Here is an 11254-nt window from a genome sequence, read left to right as displayed (position 1 = left end):
CCTCCTTTAGATTCCTGTAAGGTAAAACTCCAAGCACAAGCACACAGACTCACCGCTTCTCATATCTCCTGCTCCAAATCTCAACTTGCCCATGTACACATTATTGCTTTGGGTCCCACCCCCTGCACTAACAAATCTCCCCACCAGGAGATTGGTCCCCCAACAGTTCAGATGCAACCCATCCCTCTTGTACAGGTCACCTCTGCCCCAGAAGAGGTTCCAATGGTCAAAGAGCCTGAATCCCTCACTCCTGCACCAGCTCCTCAGCCACACATTCACCTGCCTTGCCCTCCGATTTCTACCCTTGCCAGCATGTGACATCTGGAGTAATCCAGAGATAACAGCCATTGAAGTCCTGCTTTTTAACCCTCTGCCTAACTCCCTATATTCACTCCGCAGGACCTCATCCCTTGTTCTACCAATGTCATTGGTACCAACATGCACAACAACCTTTGGCTGCTCACCTTCCTCTTGAGAACGTTCTGCAGCCACTCTGAGACATCCTTGACCCTGGCACCCAGGAGGTGACACACCATGCTGGTCTTGATCATGGGCACAGAATCTCCTGCCTGCCCCCCACACTATGGAGTCTCCTATCAATGAGGCTCCCCTTGTCCCCACCCTCCCCTGCCGTACATCAGAGCCAGTCGTTGTACCACACACCTGGATGCTGCTGCTGCTCTCCTCCGAAAGGCCACCGCCTCCTGCAGTATCCAAAATGAAACACTTGTTACTGAGGAAATGGCTACAGGGGAATCCTGCACTCTCTGCCAATCCCCTCTACTTTTCCTGGTGGTCACCCAACTACCCGCACCTTAGGTGCTTCTATCTATGATATTCTCAGCATTATGGATGCTCTTGAGTGAGACCAACTGCAGCTCCAGCTGCTCGATGCGGTCACTCAGCGCTGTAGCCGGAAACACCCCACAGGTGAAGTCGGCAGGGACACCGGAGGTCTCCCTGATCTCCCACATCCTGCAGGAGGAGCACACGACTACCCTGACTGCCATCCTTAGCCTCTCCTTAGCCCTCAGCCTCCTTCATTCCAGAGAAGACAAGCTCAGCTTGTCCAATCTCTCCCCATAACTAAAGTCCTCCAATCCAGGCAACAGCCTGGTGAACCTCCTCTGCACCCTCTTCAGCACAACCTATAGTGTGGTGACCAGAACTGTACACAGTGCTCTAGGTGCAGCCTAACCAGTGTTTTGTAAAATTGTAACATAACATGTCAATTGTTCTATTCTATGCCCCAACCTTACGGAGACAAGCATTCCATATACTGCCTTCGCTACCCTATCGACCTGTGTTGCCACTTTCAGGAACTATGGACTCTCTCTGTTCATTAATATTCCTTAGTGCCGGACCATTTACTGTATATATCCTACTGCTACATGACTTCCCAAAATACGTCACCTCACATACTTCCAGATTAAGCTCCATTTGCCAATGCTTCACTCAAGATCCCTCTGTGCCTCAATGCTATTAAAGGCCCTACCATGAACTGTATACTTTCTCCTTTCATTTGACCTCCCAAAGTGCAACACGTCACACTTGCTCAGATTAAACTCCTGATGTAAACTCCTGATTAAACATATCTGATGTAATAGCTACCTTAAGGATGCATCAAAGGGTATAATTCCCCAGGGCAACACTCCTTTTGGTGTCTAGGGGAGTGCCTGTCATGGGGCCGTTCTGGAACAAGCAGGTTTTTAGAACATTTCCCTGAGATGGTTTATGCACAAAGGCTGAGCATACAAACTATGCACATGTGGGGTCCTCCATTATTGGGAGAAACAACTAGCCACAGCGAGGTATGTCATGTCCTTGTATGGAAGTACGCACTGTTGCTGTTATCCTGTCATGTACATCATCTCTGTATTTACTATACACTGCTGACAGCTGCTTTCAGAAATTATTCAGATTGCCAACCTGACCCTCCACAAAAAAGAATTTCACCTTTGCGTTAAACTGAGGTCCTGTTCGCTCAGGTGAAGACTAAAGACTCCATGGCACTGTTTTGAAGAAGAGCAGGAACTTGTACCCAGGAAACTGGCAATATTTATCCCACCCTCAATATGACCAAAATGGATTCCCTAGTTATTTCCACAACACTGTCTGTGAGAGCTCACGGGGATTCAGCTGTTGCAGTTTCCAACACTTCAAGAGTGGTTCTGCATTAAAAATACAAATTGCTGTGGAAGGTTCTGAAATGCACATAAAAGGCATCATATAGGTCGAAGTCTCTCTTTCTTTCTGAAATATTCAAGCCAGGTGGGTGGAAGTTCACAGATGCCAACTTACTTCCTTATAATAATTTATCCTGCTAAAACCAGGACCCACCACACCAACTGAAGCAAGTTGTCTGATGATTGCCGGAGAGAATGGATGATTCATTATTGTGCTGGAGTGAAGTTCATTAAAGTTTGTGAAATAATTATGAGACGTGGAATCGTGGAATCGTGGAATGCGGAGAGGGCTGACAACTGATGAACTCCTTGGTCAGGACCTTATTCTGTGGTGCTGCAAAGGGACAGGGGAGGAAAGTTGTATACATTAGCTCGATATACCAAGGAGCTTTCTGTGCTTTAATGCTCATTTCTGTTACAGTGGTTGGTCATTTATTGGTCCTTATTTCTAAAGGACACAATCTGAATAATGAACCAGCTACAGATGCTGATGGTGTCCCAGATTTTCTGTTTTGATTTGGCTGGATGAGCTAGTGTACAAGAGGGCAAGCTTTAATACAGAAGAAAGTTGTTCTTGACTTGCCATAGAATAATTCTCTTCAAACATCTGCACGAGAGTGTAGAGCACTACAGCCCACGTTGTCTGTGCCGAGCATGATGCCAAATTAAACTCTTCTGCCTTCACATGATGCATATCCCTACATTCCCTGCACCTCCTGAACACCATTATTGTATCTGCCTGCAGCACCACCCTGGCAGCACGTCTCAGGCACCTGCTGCTCCAGGTGTGCAAAACCTTGCCCCGCACATCTCCTTTAAACTTTCCCCCTTAAAGCTCACCTTAGAGCGATGCCCTCCAGAGGCATATCCGTGGAGGGACGTGGGCTGAACACAGGAAGCTGGAGTTTTCCAAGTGGTTCCTGAGCAATCTCAGGAAACTAGCTGGATGGACACCATGGTCGGCATGCTGGTTGGGCCAAAGGGCCTGTATCCGTGCTGTATTGCTCTATGACTGTATGACTCCAGTATTTGACATTTCTACCTTGGGGAAAAGCCTCTGACTGCCTATTCTATCTGTGCCTCTCATAATCTTATAAACCTTTATCAGGTCTCCCCTCAGCCTCTGACGCTGCAGAGAAAACAACCCAGGTTTGTCCACCCTCTCCTTATAGCACATGCCCTCTAATCCAGGCAGCATCCTCCACCCTCTCCAAAGCCTCTACATCCTTCCTGTAGTGGGGGAGACCAAAACTGCACGCAGTACTGTAAGTGCGGCCTAACCAAAGTTTTATATAGCTGCAACATGACTCTTATACTCAACGCGCACAACACCACAGACCTCCAGCCGGAAAAAGACCCTTCCACCACTACCGTCTGTCTTCTATGGGCAAGCCACATATATGGGCATTATATTTCAAAAGATTTCTTTTTAGACCCATTGTTCTTTCCTTCCAATTTGGATTGCAGAATTAAGATAGTGTGAATTTTGAAAACATCTTATGACTTTGGTTGAAAGTTATATCTGTAACCAGCTCATGCTTGTATCACAACCCATGGCAAGTCCTGTTCACACATTCCCCCCAATCTGTTCTGATCTATGTCGGCTCCAATTACCCAACAAATTGTATCTCAAATTCTTGCCCTTCCCTGTAAATATCCTTCATGGCCTCACATATTTCCACCTCAACAATTTTGGATTGGAGGGCTTGAGTTATCAGGAGAGAATGGATGGGCAGGGTCTGTATTCCCTGGAGTGAAGAAGGCTGAGAGGTGACCTGATAGAGGTGTATGAAATTATGTGAGGCATAGATAGGGGAGACAAGCAGAATCTGTTTCCCATGGTAGGGTGAATAAAACCAGTGGTTTGTGAGAGGGAAGAGGGAATCTGAAGAATTGGTAGGTGAAATGAGCTGCCAGAGGAGATGCTTAAGAGGCAGCTGGACAGGTACTATGGACAGGCGCATAGATGAATAGGGAATTAATGCAGGCAAGTGAGATCAGTATAGAATGGTTCAGTGGTTGGCATAGACACAGTGGGCCAAAGGGCCTATTTCTATGCTGTACAACTCTATGAATCTTATAACCTGTGTCATCCTATGAAACAGGTACTACATAACTGCAGCTTGTTGTTAAGAGAAAAGTACAGAGCAGTCTGGTAGTGTCGTCCTGAAATCAATTTTCCCTTTCCGTCCGCTGTAAATAACACAGTGCCACAAGGTCGATTCGAACAAATACCTTTATTAGCAGTGCACCGCTAGGAGAATTCTCTTCAGCACTCACTAAGAGTCGCTTCCCGAGTTCTCCCCGAACAAAGGGCAGACAGACATTTATACAGGAATTGTCACGCACATCCCATGCAAACGGCGCCGCGAGTTTCGGTCAAGCTATAGAGATCCTGAGACAGCTATCACACCTCTTGTCTTAGTATAATTGGGTTATAATCAAGGCTTTCAAAGGCAGGTATCACCCTTCATTGTTCAGATCGAGTCTTCACCTCGATGTTAATTACACTCAGTATCGCCACCGTCTGACATATCGGAGTGGTTCGTTACCCGAAACAAAGGCAGTTAACATACTTAACATTCCAACCTAACTAGTGGGTCAGCAGTTTGCTAGTCCTTGCTAAAGAAATATAAATGCATATATATATATATATTTATATGTATAGATATATATTTTGTTTGCCAGTTATAGGTATGGTTGCAATTCTTAACCCTTCACTTCCTCAGTAGAATCTGAAGGGGCTTCTGAGAGACAGGACCAACCTGCAATTGGAAATACAAAGACAGATTAGAGATGGTCAGCATGGCTTTGTGTGTGGGAAACCGTGTCTCACGAATATGATTGAGTTTTTTCAAAGAGGTGCCCAAGAGGATTGACGAGAACAGGGTGGTAGATGTTGTCTATATGGACTTTAGCAAGGCCTTTGACAAGGTCCTGCATGGCAGACTGATCCAGAAGGTTAGATCACATGGGATATAGGGTGAGCTAGCCAATTGGATACAAAATTGGCTTGGTGGTAGGTTGTGGAGGGTTGATTTTCAGACTGGAGGCCTGAGTCCAGTGGTGTGCCGCAGGGATCGGTGCTGGGTCTATTATCATTTGTCATATATATTAATGATTAAGATGAGAATGTAGGTGACATTCTTAGTAGGTTTGAGGATGACACCAAAATTGGTGGTGTGGTGGACAGTGAAGAAGGTTGTCTCAGGTTACAACAGGACCTGGATCAACTGGGAAAGTGGGCAAAGGAATGGCAGATGGAGTTTAACTCGGACAAGTGCTAAATGATGTGTTTTGGGAAGTTAAACCAGAGCAGGACATACACAGTGAATGACAGGGCCCTGAGAAGCGTTGTAGAACCTGGGGGTACAGGTACATAGTTCCCTGAATGTGGCAACACAGGTAGACAGGGTGGTGAAGGAAGCATTTAGCACGCTTGCCTTCATCGGAGTACAAGAGTTGGGATGCCATGTTACAGTTGTACAAGACGATGGTAAGACAGCTGGAATATTGTGTGCAGTTCTGGTCCCCAAACTACAGGAATGATGTGATTAAACTGGAGAGGGTGCGGAAATGTTTCACAAGGATCTTGCAGGGACTGGGGGCTTGAGTTAAAAGGATAGACTGGACAGGCTGGGACTGTTTACCCTGGAGCGAAGGAGGCCGAGGTTTTATAGAGTTTATAAAATCATGAGGGGCATAGATAAGGTGGATGGTCATAGTCTTTTTTCCAGGGTGGGGGAGTCTAAAACTAGAGGGTTTAGGTTTAAGGTGAGTGGTTCATGAGGGGCAAGTTTTTCACATGGAGGGTGGTGGGTATATGGAATGAGCTGCAGGAGGAAGTGGTAGATGGGTGTTTCCAATGTTTAAAATACAGGTTCATGGACAGATTCATGGATCGGAAAAGTTTGGAGGGATATGGGACTAGTCACAGGCAAATGGGACCAGATCCGGAAGGCACCTTGATAGGGATGGATGAGTTGGGCCGAAGGGCCTGTTCCTGTACCGTATAACTCTATAACCACGCAGAACTGATTGTGAGAGGTCACAAGGTCCAGAACAAAGCACTGATTTTAAAGTGGGGGAGAGGTGTGTTTGGAGCTGGAGACACAAGAGGCTGTAGGTGCTGGAACCTGGAGCAACACACAAACCGCTGGAGGAACTCAGTGGGTCAGGCAGCATCTGTGGAGGGAAATGGACAGTTGACGGTTCGGGTCGAAACCCTTCACCTGGACTGAAAGATAGAGGGGAGGTCACCGGTATAAAAAGGGGAGGGGAAGGGGTGGAGCAAGAGCTGGCAGGTGATACAGAGGCCATATGGGTGGAGCTGAGGAACAGGAAAGGTGTGGTCACACTAATAGGGTTGTATTATAGACCGCCCTATTTGGAGGAACAAATCTGTAGGGAGATAGCAGACCGATGTAAGAAACAGAAAGTTGTAATAGTAGGGGATTTTAACTTTCCACATATTGACTGGGACTCCCACACTGTGGAAGGGCTGGATGGCTTGGAATTTGTCAAGTGTGTTCAGGAAAGTTTTCTAAATCAATATATCGAGGTACCAACGAGAGAGAATGCAATACTTGATCTCCTTTTATGGAACCAGCGGGTCAGGTGACAGAAGTATGTGTAGGTGAACATTTTGGGTCCAGTGACCATAATGCAATTAGTTTCAAGATAATTATGGATAAGGATAGGTCTGGTCCTCGAGTGGAGGTTCTAAATTGGAGAAAGGCCAATTTTGTGGAAATGAGAAAGGATCTAGGTAGGGTGGATTGGGATAAGTTATTTTCTGGCAAGGATGTGCTCAGCAAGTGGAAGGCCTTCAAAGACGAAACTTTGAGGGTGCAGAGTTTGTATGTTCCTGTCAAGATTAAAGGCAAAGTTAACAAGCATAGGGAACCTTGGTTTTCAAGGGATATTGGCGATCTGGTTAAGGAAAAGAGAGAGGTGTATAGCAGGTATAGGCAACTAGGAACAGATGAGGTACTTGAAGAGTATAGAAAATGTAAGAAAATACTAAAAAAGGAAATCAGGAAGGCAAAAAGAAGACATGAGGCTGCTTTGGCAGATAATGTGAAGGTAAACCCAAAGGGTTTCTACAGGTATATTAAGAGCAAAAGGATAGCAAGAGACAGAATTGGTCCTCTAGAAGATCAGAGTGGTCATATATGCGTGGACCCTCAGGAGATGGGGGAGATCTTAAACAGTTTTTTTGCATCAGTATTTACTCAGGAAAGTGGCATCATGGATATGGAAGGAAGGGAAAGAAGCACTAGTGTCATGGAACATATAGAGATTAAAAAGGAGGAGGTACTTGATGCTTTACAGCGAATAAAGGTAGATAAATCCCCAGGGCCTGAAAAGATATTTCCTTGGACCTTGAGAGAGACTAGTGTAGAAATTGCAGGGGCCCCGGCAGATATATTTAAAATGTCCTTAGCCACGGGTGCGGTACCAGAGGACTGGAGGATAGCTCATGTTGTTCCATTGTTTAAGAAAGGCTCAAAGAGTAAACCAGGTAATTACAGGCCAGTGAGCCTGACATCAGTAGTGGGTAAATTATTGGAAGGTGTTCTGAGAGATAGGACATATAAGTATTTGGACAGCCAAGGGCTGATTAAGGATAGTCAGCATGGCTTTGTGCGTGGTAGATCGTGTTTAACGAATCTTGTGGAGTTTTTTGAGGACGTCACTAAGAAAGTAGATGAAGGAAAGGCTGTGAATGTTGTCTACATGGACTTTAGTAAGGCCTTTGAGAAGGTCCCACATGGGAGATTAGTTCAGAAGGTTCAGTCAATGGGTATCCATGGTAAGGTTGTAAACTGGATTCAAAATTGGCTGAGTGGGAGAAGACGGAGAGTGGTTGTGGATGGTTGTTTCTCAGATTGGAGGCCTGTGACTTGTGGTGTGCCTCAGGGATCTGTGCTGGGGCCATTGCTGTTTGTTGTCTATATCAATGATCTAGAAGATAATGTGGTAAATTGGATTAGTAAATTTGCTGCTGACACTAAGATTGGAGGTGTGGTGGACAGTGAGGAAGGCTTTCAAAGCTTGCAGAGGGATCTGGACCAAATGGAAAAATGGTCCAGAAAATGACAGATGGAATTTAATGCAGACAAGTGTGAGGTGTTGTATTTTGGAAGGACAAATCAAGGGAGGACATACACAGTAAATGGTAGGGCACTGAGGAGTGCGGAGGAACAAAGGGATCTGGGAGTTCAGATACATAATTTCCTGAGAGTCACAGGTAGACAGGGTTGTAAAAAAGGCTTTTGGCATCCTGGCATTCATAAATCAAAGTATTGAGTATAGGAGTTGGAATGTTTTGGTGAGGTTGTATAAGTCATTAGTGAGACCAAGTTTAGAATATTGTGTGCAGTGCTGGTCACCGAACTACAGGAAGGATATCAGTAAGATTGAAAGAGTGCAGAGGAGATTTACAAGAATGTTGCCGGGTCTTCAGGAGTTGAGTTGCAGGGAAAGATTCAGCATGTTAGGACTTTATTCCTTGGAGCGGAGAAGATTGAGGGGAGATATGATAGAGGTTTACAAAATGATGTGGGGCATAGAGAGACTTAATGCAAGTAGGCTCTTTCCACCTAGATTAGGAGAGATAAGTATGAGAGGACATGGCTTTAGGGTGAAAGGGGAAAGGTTTAGGGGGAACATTAGAGGGAACTTCTTCACTCAGAGAGTGGTGGGAGTGTGGAATGGGCTGCCATGTGATGTGGTAAATGCGGGCTTGCTCTTAACTTTTAAGAGTAAATTGGATAGATACATGGACAAGAGAGGTCTGAAGGAGTATGGGCTGGGGGCATGTAAATGGGACTAGCAGAATAACGTGTCAGCACAGACTAGAAGGCCCAAATGGCCTGTTTTCTGTGCTGTAGGTTTCTATGGTTCTATGGTGATAGGTAGATCCAGGTGAGGAGGGTGATGGGCAGATGGGGGAGTGGAAATAGCGACAGAGGCTGGGAGGTGAGAGGTGGAGGCAACAGAGGGCTGCAGATGATGGAATCTGATAGGAGAGGAAGGTGGAGCCTGGAACCAAATAAGGGCGGTGGGGAGGGGCAGGTGGGAACAGTGGGGGAGGGGACCCAGTGGGAGGGGTGTGTGGGTGATGGGCAGATGTAGGTGGGGGGAAGGATTCCTCCATTCTCTCTGTCAGTGTATTCCAGGTACTCACCACTCTGAGTAAAAATGATCCCCCTTAAATCCCCTCTAAATCTCATCCCTTACTCCGAATCTATGTCCTCTGGTTTTATCTCCCTCTGATACAGGGAAAAGTTTCCTGCAGTCTATCCCCTCATGACTTTACATACCTCACGCATGTCCCCTCTTAACCTCCTCTGTTCCAGGGAAGACAGGCCCAGTCTCTCATAATTAAGCTGCTCCATCCCAGGCAACATCCTGGTGAATCACTGTTGCTGAAGTATACACAGAGCCCCGTACTTTGCACTTCTGTACAAATGTGATGAGGGACGAAGAAATCAGAGTCTCCTGGACTGATGTCCTCATCTCGATTTTTAAAAATATATTTTAAAAATAGTTTTAAAATCAAGATGACTGAACATTCTTAGCATCCTTAGCAATAGACAGCCTGCAATAGACAAAGCCAAGCAATCCCACAGCCAACGGGTCAGATCTGAGCTCTACAGTCCTGCCACATCTAATTGTGAATGGTGGTGGACAATGAAACAACTCACTGGAGGAGGCTCCTCAAATATCCCCATTCTCAACGATGGGGGAGCCCAACACATCAGTGCAAAGGGGAAAGCTGAAGCATTTGCAAGAATCTTCAGCCGCAAGTGCTGAGTGGATGATTCACCTCGGCCTCCTCCAGTGGTCCCCACCGTGACAGATGCCAGTCTATTCACTCCTCATGATATCAAGAAAGGGCTAAAGGTACTGCATGCAGCAAAGGCTCTGGGCCCCGACAAAGGCTCTGGGCCCCGACAACACTCCAGCAATAGTACTGCAGACCCGTGCTCTAGGACTTGCCGCGCCCTTGGCCAAGCCGTTCTGTACAGCTACAACACTGGCTTCTACCCGACAATGTGGAAAGTTGCCTAGGTATATCCTGTCCGCAGAAAATAGGACAAATCCAACCTGGCCAATTCCTGCCCCACTGGTCTACTCTCCATCATCAGCAAGCATGAAACCGCAGGGAGTTGTGGACACAGCTCAGTCCATCACGAAAACCAGCCTCCCCTCCGTGGACTCTGGCTACACTTTCCCTTGCCTCGGGAAAGCAGCCGACATAATTGAAGACCCCTCCCACCCTGGTCATTCTCTCTTCTTCCCCCTTCCATTGGGAAGAAGATACAAAAGCTTGAAAGCATGTACCACCAGGCTCAAGGACAGCTTCTATCCTGCTTTTATAAGACTATTCAACGGACCTCTTGTACGATAAAGATGGACTCTTGACCTCACAATCTACCTTGCCATGGCCTTGCAACTTATTGTCTGCCTGCATTGCACTCTCTCTGCAACTGTAACACTATATTCTGCATCCTGTTATTGATTTTCCCTTGTACTACCTCAATGTACTTATGTTTTGAAATGATCCGTATGGATGGCATGCAGAACAAAGCTTTTCACTGTATCTCGGTCCACCTGACAATAATAAACCAATTACCATTTATCAATTTATCCAACACAGTGCACCTGTTTGAGAGGGGAATGATCAAAGGGTTTCCTACATGATCTGCCTGCCCTTTGTGGTAGTCACCCATCTCCCTTCCTTTCCTGAAGGGGTCATCCAATGTGGTGTAACCAACTCTGTACATGTGCTATCTACATTTTCCACATCCCAGATGCTCCATAGTGAGTCCCACTGCAGCTCTTTGCAGTTTGACAGGAGCTGCAGCTGGATACGCTTCCCACAGTGCAGTCACTAGGGACACTGGACATGTCCCTGATCTCCCACATCCTGTAGGAGGAGCATGCCACTGCCCTAACTCCCATATCCTTTATTCAAAGTCCCTTTCGCTAAGAAATAGATAAAAAGCCTCACCTTACCACTACTCACCTTCTCACCAAAGCCCACACTTTGACCTCAA

This window comes from Pristis pectinata, chromosome 23 (genome assembly GCF_009764475.1).
Source record: "Pristis pectinata isolate sPriPec2 chromosome 23, sPriPec2.1.pri, whole genome shotgun sequence".
Lineage (NCBI taxonomy): Eukaryota > Metazoa > Chordata > Chondrichthyes > Rhinopristiformes > Pristidae > Pristis > Pristis pectinata.
The sequence above is the reverse complement of the archived record's forward strand: the minus strand, read 5'-3'. Positions refer to the sequence as shown.